The following is a 16511-nucleotide window of genomic DNA, read 5'->3' on the forward strand; positions in this document are numbered from 1 at the left end:
ATCTCACATCTCATAATTTGTGAAAACTCAGTGCATGGCAGAGTGGCAAATTATAGTTGAGTGGTTAGTGAGCTGGAAACAGTATGCATGGAGGTGCGCTACTTATAACATTGTGAAGGTTGTGCAGAATTTAGATTTAAGGTATAGCTTAACTTCACATGTTCTACTGTTTGTGTAATTTAAGATTTGTTGTTTAGAAAGAATTAATAAAGTTATAGTTATTTAGAGATGGATCATAAATAATAAATGTACAGTACAACTAGAACTTCAGAATTTCTTATATTTGTCAATGTAAAATAAAGAAAAGAAAAAAAACGTACTACCCCTGACCATTGCCACCCCTGAATCCTAAACTCTTCTTACTACCCGTTAGCACTACTGCACCTTAAAAGTTCTTTAATACCACTAATCCCTGAAACTTGTAAACTCTCTACCTGTAACAATGCCCATCCTTAAATCTTAAGAACTCTTTACCACCTCTAAACAGTACTTATCACTGTATCATAAACATTTAATACTACCCCTTAGCACTTGAAATCCCATAACACTCATACACTATCCCTAACACTACCAATCTTTGAAAACCAAAAACAACTCTTCTTATTAACCCATAACACTAGCCTTCCTCCAAAACAAACCTTACTACCCATCTCTGTACCCTAAGAAACCCTTATGTTGCAGGGAGCCACAGGAGGACGGCTAGGAATGCCCCGGGGTCACCATGGAGAATGAAGAGGCGCCCTCTCTAAGGGAACCAAGAGCAACAGGCCTGCCGGGAAAGACAGACCCAGAAGACGCCGACGAGGAGAGGGAGTTTAAAATTGGCAGTCCAAATCCCGGAGAAGGAGAGCGAAAGAAGGAGCAGGAGACTGCGAGCAGAGACAATGGAGACGTGAGAGGACCGGAGGGCGATGGAACTACCACACACCGCGAGGCGGAGGCGGCCCCTAAGGAAGGCATGCTGGGCGAGGCGGCTGTGACCTTGTCAGCGGGTCACGGCTCCAGGAAAGTCCTCAGGGGAACTGGACATCGGCTAGGATGGTAGCTGCACATGCATGCATTGTTTACGGGTCTGTAAGCGGGGCCAGCGGAAAGAAGCAAGGAATAGTAAAGGATAGGAAGCAGAGAGTCCTTTCTCTCTCCGTTCCCTACCCTGCTGGATATCCCTTCATTTTCTTTACATTTTTTAGGGCTCGCCTTGGCAGCGCATGCGATGTCTCGGTGAGACATAAAGTAATTTGTATGTTGGCTGAAATTTCATGTTATTTGTTTTCTTGCTTGCTATTGGCTTAGTTGTGGTAGTGTTGTTGTAATGTCCTTTTCTATTGGCTGTTGGTGATTTTCTAATTTCTGTGTAGTCCTGATATAGTGGGGCCTAACTACAGTGTTCTTTCACTTTGCTTGCACTTCTTTGCTATTTGGTTAGCACGCTGTAGCCTGGCTGTAGCCTGCCTTTGTTATTGGAGACCTTAATGCATGCTGGCTATTAAGTTTTGTTTTAGTTATTTTCGCTTCAGTAACGAGCAAGGCAGTATTGCCCCTGCTTATCAGCACTTAATCTCTCCATGCGCCGTCACACATGGCTACAGCTGTGTGTCTTCGTACTGTGCCACGTATTGCTGGAGCTGCGTGTCTTCGTGCCGTGACGATTTAAAACAACAGCTCCACTCTAGAAAACATACTGTAGCTGTATCCGCGTATCGCTGGCATGGAGAGGTAATTGCCGCACGATGATGAGCTTGAAAGAAACCTTTTGAAGGTATGTATTCTTTGACCAAATGCAGCAGAAGCGTTTCACTCGATTTGCCTTTACAACCGCAGGTGCTATGGCAACATTCACACTACAACGCTTCGACCTGACCAAATTTAAACTATCTCTATTAAGTTTTTATTTTATATTTTCAATGTGTACTTATGTGGGTGCGTGTGCAGCTGCACGCCTTTTACCAACACAGTGCCCACTTCACGACTGCCGGGCTTAATGTTTCATGAAGCTCAGTGGGCGCCATGTGGCAAAAAGTACGCACGTTGCAGGTACATGGCTAGTAATCTCTGACTGGTGGTTGCTGTTGAGTTGACGTGGGAATGTCTCTCCGTCCGTTCCCCTGCCTCCCGGGCCTGAGACGGGGCTGCATGGTGTCTTGCTTCACCTCGCTGGGACTGCGGATGGATTTTATAGCCCCCCGACAGCAACAGCAACAACGGGATTGCCGCAACCGTTGCTGCCCTGTACCAATGTGCCCAGGTCAGCACGCCCCCCTGACCCGCAGTTGTCTTCCTCTCCAAGGGCCACTGCCTAGTCATCCACTCTGATTTCCCTCTGACTTCGAGCACCTTACAATGATCAATAAACTACAGCCTCCCCCCGCCAGATCTGGTGACTGCCTTTCGCTTCAGCCCTGCTCCCGGGTGTAGGTTTTCTTAAGAATTTGTTAACTGAACTTTTGTTCTCCCGCCATTTTGTCACAAAAGTAAATGGGTTTATTCCTGGATCCTCCATTTTGGGGTTTGCTCAGTTTCTCAAATTAACTCCTTCCTCCTGTCAGCGCGTAATGCGTTCTAGTCTGACCATTGCCTCAATTGATCTCCCTGCTGGAACTTCTGCACCACGCTTTACTCCTATGGTCACCATTATGCTCCTTTTCTCCTCCTCCCTACCCATCCCTTCCCATTTCTAATCCGATCCGATGCAGCGAGGGGTCGGTCTCTGGATGTTGCTGTTCGATTTCACACTTTCCAGTTTGTTTTCTACTCGCTTACCCTAACTGTGTTGTGTTCCCCTGATGTTCGATCCTCTATGACGATTCACCTAGTTCTGTTCTATATTCCAACTCCCCTCTATCCCCATTCTATGCACCATTGGAATTGGTTTCTACAATATTTAAGGTTTTAGTAATGGATGTAAGTAACTATGTAACCCGGCTTTTCTCGATGTCATGATTCGTCCTAGTAACTCACTTAACTATTTAAAAATTTAACTGATCTAACTATTTAAAAATGCTTAACATATGTAAGGCCAGCCGGGTCTAGCCAGTGCTATATAAAATGTTGCACATATTTGGCTGCCTTTGCATGTGAGCAGCCTGCTGGCTGTTTACACTGTGCATCACTGCACATTGTTGGCTGTCCGTGAGTGTGAGCATGCTGTCTGGACTGTGTTTCATTGCACATGGTTGGGTTTCTGTGCTTTGGAGCAGGCTGTGGGCTGTGTACACTGTGTGCCAAAGCATATTATTGGCAGTCCATGCATGTGAGTGGACTATGCTTCATCACACATGGTTGGCTGTCGATGCGTGTAAGCATGCTGTGGGCTGTCTACATTTTCACTGCACATATTTGGCTGCCCGTGCATGAGAGCAGCCTGCTGGCTATGTACACTGTGCGTCACTGCACATTGTTGGCTGTCCGCGAGTGTGCGCATGCTGTCTGGACTATGCTTCATCGCACATGGTTGGCTGTTAATACATGCGAGCAGGCTGAGGGCTGTCTGGGCTGTAGGTCACTGCATATAGTTGGCTGTCCATGCGTGTGAGCATGCTGTAAGCTGTCTATACTGTCACTGCACATTGTTGGCTGTCAGTGGGTGTGGCTGTGGCCTGTCTGGACTATGTTCTTCTGCACATTGTTGGCTAGCACCTGACTGCCTCAAACTAACTACACAACATAAAATAGACCACAGTTCTTCAAATCAGCCACAATACGTGAAACTGATCACAGTATGTGAAACTAACTGCAGTACGATATCTGAAACTGACCACAACCCTTGAAACCAGCATATGTGGTACTGAGTGGTATTATGTTGAGTGTAGTTATGTTGTATTGAGTAAAGTGTAAATATTGTGTAATTATGTGGCATTGAGTGTTATGATGTGGAGAGCATTTATGTTGCATTGATTACTGTGTAAATATAAGTGGTTTGTAATTGTATGGTACTGAATGGTATGAGGGGTGTATTTTATGTTGCATTGAGTAGAGTAGATAACTACACTCAACATAATACCACTCAGTACCACATAATTACACATCACATATTTACACTGTATTGAATACAACATAAATACACTCTACATACCACTCATTACTACATAATTGCACGTCACATATTTACTCTACTTAATGCAAGATAAAGACACTCCACACAATACCACTCTGTGCCCCATAATAACACATCACATAATTACACTGTACTCAATGAAAAATAAATACACACCTTTCACTCAAGTTTGTGCTATATAAAAAAAAATAATTGCAATGCAATAGGTCTCACATTACTGAATCTTTGAGCTGCTAGTGTTGCATTATTATTAGCAATGCCTACAGCTCAAACTTTTATAATGCGAGACCTATTGCATTGCAAATGCTTGTTTTCGTTTGGGGAGGTTTATAATTTGATGACTGCTGGGAGGGGAACGAGGGGAGTCTAAACAAGACACCGGCAACTAGAAAAAGCCCAGTAGGACATCAAGGCCCAGCGAAGCAGCTGACGTAAGAGGCTTCTCAATGTCTGCGAGGCGAGGAAATCACCGGGGTGGGTGCAGCATTCAAGGGGAGGAGAGACACGATAGGAAATCAGAGGGAGAGTGCGCTCGCAATTAGGTGGCATACTGTTAATGCATAGCTGCCAAGGTTTCAAATTGCTATGTGTGACATTTGTTTAATTTCTGTGTAATTATGAGTGACATCACAAGGACTATGAGTTACACTTTCCCACGAGCAAACTCAAGCAGTGAAGATGAGGGAAACCTAAATATAAGAAATTATACCCAGGTGAGCAACAAGGAACTCTAAGACGAGTCACATCATAAGTACAAGCTGTATTACTGAGCGGTGCGTCCCGGTCCTGCATGCCTACCACTACCTGCCAAGCCCTGCTGGTGGAAACATCACACCAGTTGCAGCCTGTCACAAAGAGCTACACGACAGGCTCTTCTGACTCAGTGATGCTTTGGGTGCTGAAAAGTTATGTTGCCAAGCACCACAGTGGCTCTCAGAGTCACCTGACCCAAAACGAGTTAGTGCGAGCGACTTCTAGTAACACAGCTTACTGTCAGTAAGAAGATAGACTCCTGTGTGATGTACAGTTAGCACAAGGAACAAAAATAACTGTCAGGGGTGTTGCCAAGCAGCCCTGCGCAAATGAAATAAATCAAGAAAAATTCAAATGCACTGGAAAATTCGGCCTAAAGCTGAAACCTGCACTCCATGCATACTTCTCAGGAAAGAGCTGCTCAACGAGTCCCTAGGAAGCATCTGCAAAAAGTTATAACTTGCATTTCTAACATACTGTGTTGTGAATACATAGCCCGCACAAGTCTGCCCAGATGAGCAGAGAGGCCTCTGCACGCATGACTATTATAACCCCTCCCACCGCCAAGTCTATTATAACCACTCCCATTGTCAATCTAGTCAACACCTCTCTTGAATTGGTCTTAGTCCCCCAGGACTGGAAGATTGCAATGTTGAAAGCCTTATTGAAACCCGATCTAGATCCCAGGGAGTTTGCCAAATACCGCCCCATCTCCCTTCTCCCTGGTATTAGTAAGGTTGCGGTAAGACATGTGAACCGCCAACTTTCTGCATATCTTGAAACCTTCAAACTACCAGATGGGCTTTCGTCCAGGCCAGGACATGGAGACTGCACTAGTGGCGGTGGTGGAGAAGTCCAGAAAGATCCTGGACACCGGAGGGTCCGTAGCCATCATCCTCCTAAACCTCAGTGCAGCCTTCAAGACGGTGAACCACTGTAATCTGGCACACCAGCTCGAAAGACTGGGATAGACAGGCAGGGCCCTTTCCTGGCTGGAATCGTTCCTCGAAGGAAGATACTTCCAGGTGTTTGAAGGTGGCACCCATTCACGCCCATTACCTCTGCAATGTGAGGTTCCTCAGGGCTCCTCCCTGAGCCCCACCCTTTTTAACATGTACATGTCTCCATTGGCTGAGATAGTTGCACCCTTTGGCATTCAGTTTATCAGCTATGCGGACGATACTCAGCTTGTTGTGGCACTGAACCAGGCAGAGCAGGATCCCACAAACCTGAGCTCCTGTCTTAAAGAAGTCGCCAGCTGGATGAGTTTGTCCTATCTTAAACTCAATGGCAGCAAGACGGAGCTCATGTTGCTGGGTAACTAAGCAATCTTCAACCCATACACACTGTGGCCATCATGTATTGAACCCGCCCCAATCCCTAAAAAGGAAATAAAGAGCCTGGGCTTCTGGCTTGACAACGAGCTCACTTTTAGAGTCCAAGCCAGAAAAACGGCTGCCATCAACTTCGACCTGCTGAGGTCAAAACGCAAAATACTGCCCCTCCTACCTGAGAGCTCCCAAAAAATCCTAATCCAAGCGCTCATTTTGTCGAGGTTGGATTATGGAAATGCCCCTTATTTAGGAGCCCCCACCTCAGTTATCCGCAAACTTGAGGTAGTCCAAAACTCGGCAGCAAGACTCCTTACAGGCACTAACAACCGCTCCCCAGCCAAACCGGCTCTAAAACACTCCACTGGCTCCCGATGCAAGAGCCAATACACTTTAAAGCTCTTTGTATCACTCACAAAAATCTGCAGGGAAAAGGTCCTCCTATTCTCAACAACCTCATCAAACCCCATAAAGCATCTAGGAGTCTTCGCTCCAATGATCTACATTTAGCCGAGGTCCCTAAAATCAGGAAGTCCCACACCGGAAGACACCTTTTCTCCTACAACGCATCAAGGCTTTGGAACTCCTTGCCTCTTCCTATCCGTCAGGAAACCAACCACCTCTCATCCCGCAGACAATTGAAGACATGGCTTTTCCCATAAAATTCCATCTGCTCCTCACCACATGTCTCCAGCGCTGGGATGCGCCCGGGTAGCCATGTGCTATATAAGAGCATATTCTATTCTATTCTATTTGTTTTCAGATGTATAATGCACTCTTTCCCCTCTCCAGCCATCTGGGTCTTCTTCTCCTGTCTTCACGAAGGGCAGTTTGAACCCTTTATCAGTGCTGCACCCTCCCACATTAGTTGTGTTTCATTTACACCTGTGCTAGTCCCTTTGCAACGGATTACATGGCTGAAAGAGAAACAAATCTCCATTCCAGGAAAGTCCACTATTCAGTGAACTTCAGGAAGTATACATTCCGTTTCCATGTTCAATGCCGCCTCTGCCATCTGACTTCAGCAACCCCTGCTCAATGCAGATCTTCTTGCCCTGCTTCTGCTGCATTCTAGAGGCAGAGGGCAAACGGCCACTCTTGCAGAGCCGCACCTTTACGTCAACTGATCATCGCTCACAGGCTAGTTTTTTTCCTAGACTTGCTCTAATATTGTTGAATCATTCAGTTATCCATGCTGAACTACAGTAAAACGCAGGTTGTCCGACCAGCAGAACTGCGTCACACTTTTAATAACACATTTTGCAGCAGAGACAAGAGAATCATCATGAAGCACAATTTACTAACTTTGAGACACGATCCTTCATACGGGCCGCTGCACCCTACCAACGACTCGCGCCGCAGCAAACATCACCAGCCTGGGCATGTTGGATTGGCTCAGCAACTCAAACGGCTGCCACTGACTGTGCGGGAGTCAGTTGAGCCAACAGTCGGGTTCGTTGGCTGTTTTACCGTTGCACAACTTGGTCATACTACGAGCAGTGCTATTGCCTGCTGCAGCCTTACACTAGTTTATTTGAACTGTAGCCGCCTGCTCACCTCTCGCGCTGCAGCGTCATGACTTACGCTGCTGTGCGTGTCGGTGAATTGTTACAGCGTAGCAGCATATAGCTGCAGACTCGCTGACGCCAAAAAGCCTGCTGTGAACAGCCTGAATGGCATGTGCGCCACTCCAGACGAGAATAGCATTAGTTTTTCTGTATTGGTGGTACATGATTTGGTTCGCCCTGAGGAGGGGAGGCGCTATAATTATGCGTGACTACGCATTTCAGTGCGATGTTGCGGACCACCACACTGAAATGCATTAGTCTAACGCCTGATGCGTGATGCTAGGCAGGGCTGTTAATGAAGGGGACCTGTGCTAATAGCATCTCTCTCCTTTACCGAGGGGACAACCAGCGCGAGGAGGGAGAAGGAACAGAAAGAAAGGAACAACGCCTATGGCAGCGCAGGACAGAGTGGCGAATCAAGACGTCTAATCCCTGGAGAAACACATACCTTCTTGTATCAATCCGAATGCATATCGCTTCCTAAAGCAACATAGCCGTCTGTGGTCATTGGATAGGTGACACCTTACTACTTCTTAGTTCTACTGATCACTGAATGCTAAAATACCCTTACTACCTCTTAATACTACCCATCCCTGAACCCTAAAAAACCCTTACTATCCCTTAATACTACCCATCCCTGAACCCCAAAAATCCATTATTACCAGTAAATACTACCAATGCCTGAACCATAAAAACAATTGACTACCTTATCGCTACACTTTCCTGAACCATACAAAATCCTTAATAACCCCAAAAACTACACATCCCTGAATCATAAACAACTCTTAATAACACTACTGTTTTCTGAGCTCTAAAGATCCCTTACTACCCTTAGCACTACCCATCACTAAACCCTAAAGCCTCCGACTACTCCTAAACACTACCTATCCTTGAAGATTAAAGAGCACTTACTACCCCTTAAATCAAACCTTTTCTGAACGCCAAAATGCCTAACTACTCCTAAACACCATCCATTCCTTTACCCTAAAAACTCCTCACAGCTACTAACACTATCTTTCTTGAACCCGAAAAACCCCTTTCGACCTTTGGTACTCCCCATTTCGGAACCCTTAAATCTCCTTACCACCCCTCAACTCACTCTACTGTTCCCTGAACCGCAGAAGTCCATTACTGTCAAACCCAATACAATGTATTGTAGATGTGGCAGGTTCTGCCTTACCATGTTGTAGTTTATCAGGTGTTAGATGTATATGCATTGTAAAACATATGTTGTAATTGTCATGTGTAGTGATAGATGTGTAATAAAGGTAACATAGAGTCTCCAAGGACCACTATGAGGTGAGAGGCTTTATTCTGTAATCTGCAAGAGGACTTATTCACATATTTATTGTCTTTAACTGATGTTGTTAAAATCTATTTGTCCCCTTTTTTTTCAATATCTCTGAAATGTGTTTGTGTGTTATAAGTTCTTCATTGTTGGGTGTAGAATAATTTTTCGTTTTGGGGCAATTGTTTTGTATTTTTATTGATGTACTTTATTTGGTACCAATTGTGTGTGAATGTGTATATATATTATATATTGTATTTTTTTGCATTTGTATATTCACATGTTTTATAATGTCTGTCATTATTCACTTTGAGTATTGTGTCACGTGTTATGTAGGTTGCTATGTTTGTGTTTTTTAGGTCAAGCCTAGACTGGGCACGCGCTGTCTCTCAACATGTTGCATCTCCTTCTAGGGGCATTTACCACACCCATCACTTTCGTTGGCTCCTTCTGCAGCCTTTCAGAATTCCTTTGGTTTGGTAGGGAAAGGCTTTACTTTGCCGTGCCTTTAGGCTGCTTTGTTCCCACCCTGCAGACTGGCCCTGTTATATTGATTATTTCCCTATGGGCCATGTATAGTGTTGGCACACTACTTTCTCTTTTGCCTCAGCTTCTTATCTTAGTTTCCAGCTTGAGTTCCAAGCTCTGTGCCACCTGTTGTTGTGTTGACTTTGCTCCTGCCCCTTCCCATTGTCTGTTGACCACCTCTTCCTCTCTCCCTTTTCTAAACGCATGGTGTTTTTGTTTTTTGGTAATAAATAATACTTTTTTTTTATTACAATACACGGGCCTCTCGCAAACCCACCTTCCCCCTAACAAACATGTACAGAGCCTGCTGCCAGTGCTTCCTGTGCGGATTGGACAGGTTATGCTTCCCCTCCCTCTTTCCTTGCCCTCTGCACTCTTCCCTTGAATGCCTCGGGGGCGGGGTGGCATCCCTACTGCTTGTGTTCTAAGCTGTGCTCTCAGCCCCACAGGTTGTCAATGTTGACTTTGCTCCCCCCCCTCTTGTTAACTAGATTGACCACCTCCCTCGTCCCTCCTCCTCTCCCTTTTCTGTGTACGTGTTCTTTTTTTGTTTAGGTTTCGCCTGGCCGTAGCACTGCGCAGCAGTGCTCGCGCAGGCAAAATTTAATGTTATCTCAGTATTGGGGACTTGAACCCGCCCCTTCTTCCATTGGCTAGCTCAATAAATGGAGGCTAGCCATTGGAAGACATCGTTGTCAATTACTCTTTCCCCATCAGGACGCGATTCGGGGGCGTTTCCGTGACTTTTTTTAAGTCCCGCCCCTTTTGTCGTCATACTTTTCTGGGCGTTTTTTGTTGCCGGATTGATTTTTTCTGTTTGTATCGTTTATGTAATCCTAAGTACTTATGTATTGTAAATGGTTCTTTTGTAAAGCACTCGGACACCTTCGGGTAATGTTCGTGCTATATAAAATTCCATTAAATAAATAAAATTAACCGGGGATCCTCTGTGAGGCGCTGTCCCGCCTCCCCAACCCAGGGCCGCGCTGAGATTGGCTGCAGCCGCGACCCCGGAAGTTAGGCAGGCCGGGGGCGGGACGACAAGACACCCGGAAGTGACCTCCCTTCCCCGCGGCAGACGAGATGAGAGCCCCGGGGTGCAGTAGCAAATTCCTCCAGCCGGCGTCTTCCACGGGGCTCCCAGGAGTGAGGGAGAGCCCCACGCTGCAGAGAGGTGAGCCGGTGCCGTTTCTGCTTCCCCCAGGCGGGCGGAAGCTGTCTACAATCTCGCTGTCACCCGTACCCGGCTCTGGTCCCGGGAGAGGACCGGACAAGAGGCTAGCACCAAGCGGGGGCTCTCCTGTGTGAAGAAGAGCCCCGCTCCATGCCGCAGCACCAGAGAAGAGCCCCGACACAGAAGACCTGGTGAGTGTGGGCGTCTTGTTTTTTTCAGTCTCTTCTATTTCTCTGTAGCGCAGCTTTCGCAAATGCCTTGCCCCCTGGGTGCTTTCAATATTTCAACTGGAAAGAATGGCAGTTTTCTCACAGAACAAGTCCCTGCAGCTAGTGCCCCTAGGACTATGATTCGAAGATAAGATACAGTGATTTATTTATCCAAATTGTAAAGCGGGCATTGCACAATTAATTTGCTTTTAGGCGCTTGAGAGAGTGGTGTTTGAAAGGAGATGTTAAAGCATAAGTGGATTTTTGCTCTAGTTGGCTCTGCTGTCCTCTTAATAGTTTTCACACTCTGCCACAGCTACATTTTGCAGTAACACAACCAGCGCCAAATGACATACTGATGGGGGCTGTGTCTATCCAGCACTTCCCCTGCTGAGGGCCAGGTTGCATGCAAACATTAGGCGGTGGACAACCATTTTTTGACCTAGTACGATACAAGATCGACTTTTCTTGCTGTGCTACGCATACACTTTTAAATACAGTGAGCTGACCAGCCGTTGTTCCCTAAGGTACTCAGAAACAGCCACACACATGACTAAAACTACAGCATGCCCTCACATCCACAAAAGGAAAAACTCCTCAATCATGCGCACTGCACTTATATGTACAGCGTGGCTCTGGATTAAAATACTGCAGTGCTTTCGAGGGACTCTCATGCTTGAAGCTGCACGGTGGACAACTTTTCCACATTCATGGTGCAAAATAAACTGCAACGTTGTACTGCACATTCTCACATGCAGAGAGTTCACCTCCTCTAACAAGATCCAAAATCGTCGAGAACCTGCAAATGTGGAAAATAAACTGCAAAATGTTGATTGAAAAAGCCATTGTATCTTTGGGGGAGTTATAAGACCATAGAAATCCACATCTTGTGACAACAGTAACTGGCATGTGAGGTTTGAGAGTTTCCTTGGGTTAGTTGCACAGCAGTTTTCACTTAAAATGATGTTTAGCCGTTTAAAGATCATGGGGGAAAAAAGCAGCAAATTCTCACTTTTTTAATGTAACTTACAATCTAATTTCTATGGTACTTGAGAAGCACAGTCCTGTGAAATTTTGTCACAGATGGGGTGACCCCAGCCAATAATTCACGGACTGTCCGTAAATGTACCCTAATACCTGTTGTCTGTTATTGATGCTTCAACAGACGACATTTGTCCATCTCAGCCTATCGGGCTGCGAGGCGTGCTTCTGCAGCAGTCCTGTCTAGAGACCATCCGGAGACTGTTAGCAAGATTCAGCTGTGCAGGCCTGACCTGGGCAGATTGTAAAGGCCTTTAACCCTGGGGCGTAAATTGGTCAGTAAGACGGGGGTGGGGTGAGCTTCAGATTATCCCACAATCATGCTGGCGAAGAAGATGTATGACCTGCTGTTCAAGCTGCTGCTCATCGGCAACTCGGGGGTGGGCAAGACCTGCATGCTCTTCCGCTTCTCCGGCTATGACTTCAACACCACCTTCATCTCCACCATAGGTGAGTGTTTGTGGTACCTGCGTGGTGGGGGGGTAACTCTGAAGTATTGGTCATCCTTCAGTACCAACTGCTTGTGTTGTGTCATGGGTGGGAATGGAAGTTTGATGGTGGTGATTGCATTAATAACAATCAGAGGGCCATCACCATTGTTTTGGGGCTTGGAGGGTGAATTGAAAAAGTATGCCATGGCTTTAGAACCCCATCTGCTTCATTACGTGTATGCGCCAAAAAAATGCGCCAAAAAAATAAAAGATCTTGTTTTCAGTATCTGCTGTTGACCCAGATTACATCATTCTCGCGCCCATCCTCTTGCAACTTACAAAATATCACATGCGTTTGCCACCACTTTACACCATAGTATAAATCCTACAAGCAGATGTGCTGCTTGCGTCAGAGCCTCAGCTGTGCCGCGTCCCGGGGAGCCCCTGTGTATGTGTGTGTGTGTTCTGTGTGTGGCTGTATGTGTGTTTTTGTGGCTGTGTGTGCGGCTCTGTGTGTGTGTGGCTCTATGTGTGTGTGTGTGGCTCTATGTGTGTGTGTGTGGCTCTGTGTGTGGCTCTGTGTGTGTGTGTGTGTGTGTGTGGTGCTGTGTGTGTGTGGTGCTGTGTGTGTGTGGTTCTGTGTGTGTGTGGTTCTGTGTGTGTGTGGTTCTGTGTGTGTGTGGTTCTGTGTGTGTGTGGCTCTGTGTGTGTGGCTCTGTGTGTGTGTGGCTCTGTTTGTGTGTGTGTGTGGCTCTGTGTGTCGCATTTGCGAGAGATTAAGCTATTGGCATGGTAAATGACAATACCATTTATTTATCTGTTTTCAAACCCAACACATAAATACATTTTTTGTAATTTACAATGCCAATAGCTCTAACTTTTGCAAAGGCGAGACCGTTGCATTGTAAATGCTTGTTTTAATAAATGTAACTTATTTATTAAAAAGCATGGGCCTCTCACCACCCCACCATCTCCCCTAGGTAATTAATGGAAAACATTTAAAACCAGGGCAGAGTCAATGTTCTGAAGAAGCAGACCATATAATCGTAAATTGCTGAGATTTTGTCAGACGACAACGCCTCCAGCCGAGGAGTGAAGTGCTAGAACGGTGAAATCATCCACCTTTGCTGCTTTATTCCCTTTTAACCTGCTCGCTCTGCAAGGATGCTCCTAATGCACAACTGAGGCGCTCGTGCAACCTGTGCCCCGACACATACCAAGCACAATGCTGGATACCCAGGGCCGGTTCTAGGATTTGCGAGGCCCTAGGCTAAAAGGGAACGTGCGAGGGCCCCTCTAATTTAGAAAAGTGGCCTCTTGCAAGGAGACCATTTAGAGACACTGTGAGGGGCCCATTGTACAGCATTTTTTGCGTCCCCACAGTTTAAACATTTACTCCACAAGCATTTCTCACACCTTCAGTCCGATAGGTGTGAGAATTGATTGTGGTCTAAAAGTTAAAACTGTGGGGCGCCAAAATGCTGGACAATTGGCCCCCCACAGTGTCTGTAAATAGTCTCCTTGCAATTGAGGGAGCGTCTCCGTCTCCCTCCCCTATGCCTCCGGACACCATCCCTGGGAGGCCCAGGGAGGGGCCCCCCTCCAATAGACCTTAATTGCAGGCGACACCTTTCTTTGAAATAGACCACCAGGGAAACAACAGGACACACCACCAGTGCTGGGCCCCATGCTGGTGGGCTGAGTGCGAGGCCCTGTGCAGCCGCCCACACTGCCCATGCCTAGCGCCGGCCCTGTGGATACCCCTATGTCGACAGAGTCCGGGAGAAAGCGGTGGCTCAAAGTTTCTGCACGACCTACAGCCCCTCTCAGAAGCCAGCTGCTAGGCAACATGGCGCCTTGATGTCCTTACTCATTTACAGCAGCTGAAGAGCATGCTAACTTAAAGGAGCAATTGTTGTTGATACTCTCTTGTAATACCTCTTTGCAAATTTAAAGGGCATGCAATTTCATAGTCTGTTTTTGTTCTGCATTATTCACAGCATAGCCGAATAACACCAGGGTTGTCTGCTGTAAGGCGAGCTTGTGAAGTTTGGTGTTTTTACATGTTGAACATATATATGTTGTATTGCAGCCCTGAAGAAGTCCATTGTTATGGACGAAACGCGTTGACTGTCTTCACTGCATATGTGTTATACTTTTTAACAAAAGAAAATAAAGACAAGAACCACATAAATATTATTAGTTTGATTCTGGTATTTTTTCTCATACATTTTTGGTTATTGATGTGGTGCACTACTACGCTTTATATTGTTAATTGGAGGGACATGTGTAGGGAGAGAGACTGAAGGGGCAGCTCTGAGGAGAGAGACTGAAGGTTCAAAGGGGGAGTGGGAAAGGAGAGAGAGACTGCAGTGACATGTCGGAGATGTGAAACTGAAACAACAGCTATGAAGAGAGACTGCATTGACGTGAGTGGTGAGAAAATGCAGAGACAGGTCTGAGGAGAGAGACTGCACTGACGAGCGTGAGGTGAGAGACTGAAAGGAATGGTCTCAGGCACAAAATGATTGGACAGGTAGGAGGAGAGAAACTACAGGGACAGTTGTGAGGAAGGAAGTGTACTGCAAGGACAGCTGTGAGAAGGCATACTGCAGTACTAACAGCTGCGAGGAGAGAGACAGCACACACGTGCATTTGGTAGGACAGAGAAAGGAGAAAGGCACCAGGAACTGGACTGGAGGAGGAAAATACACTTCCTGGACAGATGGGTGAGATGGTCTGAAGGGAAATGTACGGGTAGTAAGGCTTCTGCTGAAAATAGCAAGAGGTGTAGGGGGGCAAAGACTGCAGGGGATGGTGAGAGGAGACTGACTGCAGCCAAGAGGACATCAGGGACAGGTGTGAGAAGAGTGAAAGTCCCTAGAGAGAGGTATGCAAAGGGAGCCAGAGTGCAGGCCAAGCACTAAATTAACCTTCGCTTCCACAGTTTTGGGCTGACTAGTGTCTTAAATTGTTTAATGGGAGGAGCAGCAGTATTGTGCCACCTTAAACGGTGGTACATGGTTGTCAATAGAAATGTAAAGGAATGTGATGTTTTGGGCAAGAAATTCAACAGCATTTGTTGTCATCTCCTGAGTAAACAACGGAATGTGGCACAATAACACAACCACACAGCAACATAATAACACAAATAAAACATAGCAAGGCACACCACAACAAACCAGTCACAAAATGCAGCACATCAACCTCAAAATAAGACAATATCACACAGCAAAATTAGAACACAGCTGCACAAAAAACAATACACACTACCATCACCAAAATGTCACACATTCTCTCAAACATTTCTAACTCGGGAATTCTGTTTTCATAATACTGTAGTATAAGTCGGAGCGGGAGAGAGAGAAAAAAAGAGAGAGAACATACAGACAGGTGTTCAAAGATCGCGAGAGTAGAGAGGCAGGCAGAGAGGGAGAGAGAACCTACAGACAGGTGTTCAAGGAGGACGAGAGTGTAGAGGCGGGAGAGTGAGAGAGAGAGAGAGAGAGAGAGAGAGAGAGAGAGAGAGAGAGAGACTACAGACAGGTGTTCAAGGAGGGCGAGAGTGCAGAGGCAGGGAGAGAGAGAGAGAGAGAGAGAACCTACAGACAGGTGTTCAAGGAGGGCGAGAGTGCAGAGGCAGGTAGAGAGTGAGAGAGAGAGAGAGAACCTACAGACGGGTGTTCAAGGAGGGCGAGAGTGCAGAGGCAGGTAGAGAGAGAGAACCTACAGACGGGTGTTCAAGGAGGTCGAGAGTGCAGAGGCAGGTAGAGAGTGAGAGAGAGAGAGAGAGAACCTACAGACAGGTGTTCAAGGAGGGCGAGAGTGCAGAGGCAGGTAGAGAGAGAGAGAGAGAGAGAGAGAGAGAGAGAACCTACAGACAGGTGTTCAAGGAGGGCGAGAGTGCAGAGGCAGGTAGAGAGTGAGAGAGAGAGAGAGAGAGAACCTACAGACGGGTGTTCAAGGAGGGCGAGAGTGCAGAGGTAGGTAGAGAGAGAGAGAGAGAGAGAGAGAGAGAGAGAACCTACAGACAGGTGTTCAAGGAGGGCGAGAGTGCAGTGGCAGGTAGAGGGAGAGAGATAGAGAGAAAACCTACAGACAGGTGTTTTAGGAGGTCGAGAATGCAGAGGCAGG

At 46.5% G+C, this 16511-nt stretch overlaps 1 protein-coding gene across 2 annotated transcripts in view; it reads right to left on the bottom strand.

Moving 5' to 3' along the window:
* The window catches only part of LOC147701894 (histo-blood group ABO system transferase-like), a 790021-nt gene that overhangs the window by 770479 nt on the left and 3031 nt on the right, over positions 1 to 16511 (bottom strand). The gene's annotated exons all lie outside the window — the stretch shown is intronic.

This window comes from Lissotriton vulgaris, chromosome 7 (genome assembly GCF_964263255.1).
Source record: "Lissotriton vulgaris chromosome 7, aLisVul1.2, whole genome shotgun sequence".
In the NCBI taxonomy this organism is placed as follows: Eukaryota; Metazoa; Chordata; class Amphibia; order Caudata; family Salamandridae; genus Lissotriton; species Lissotriton vulgaris.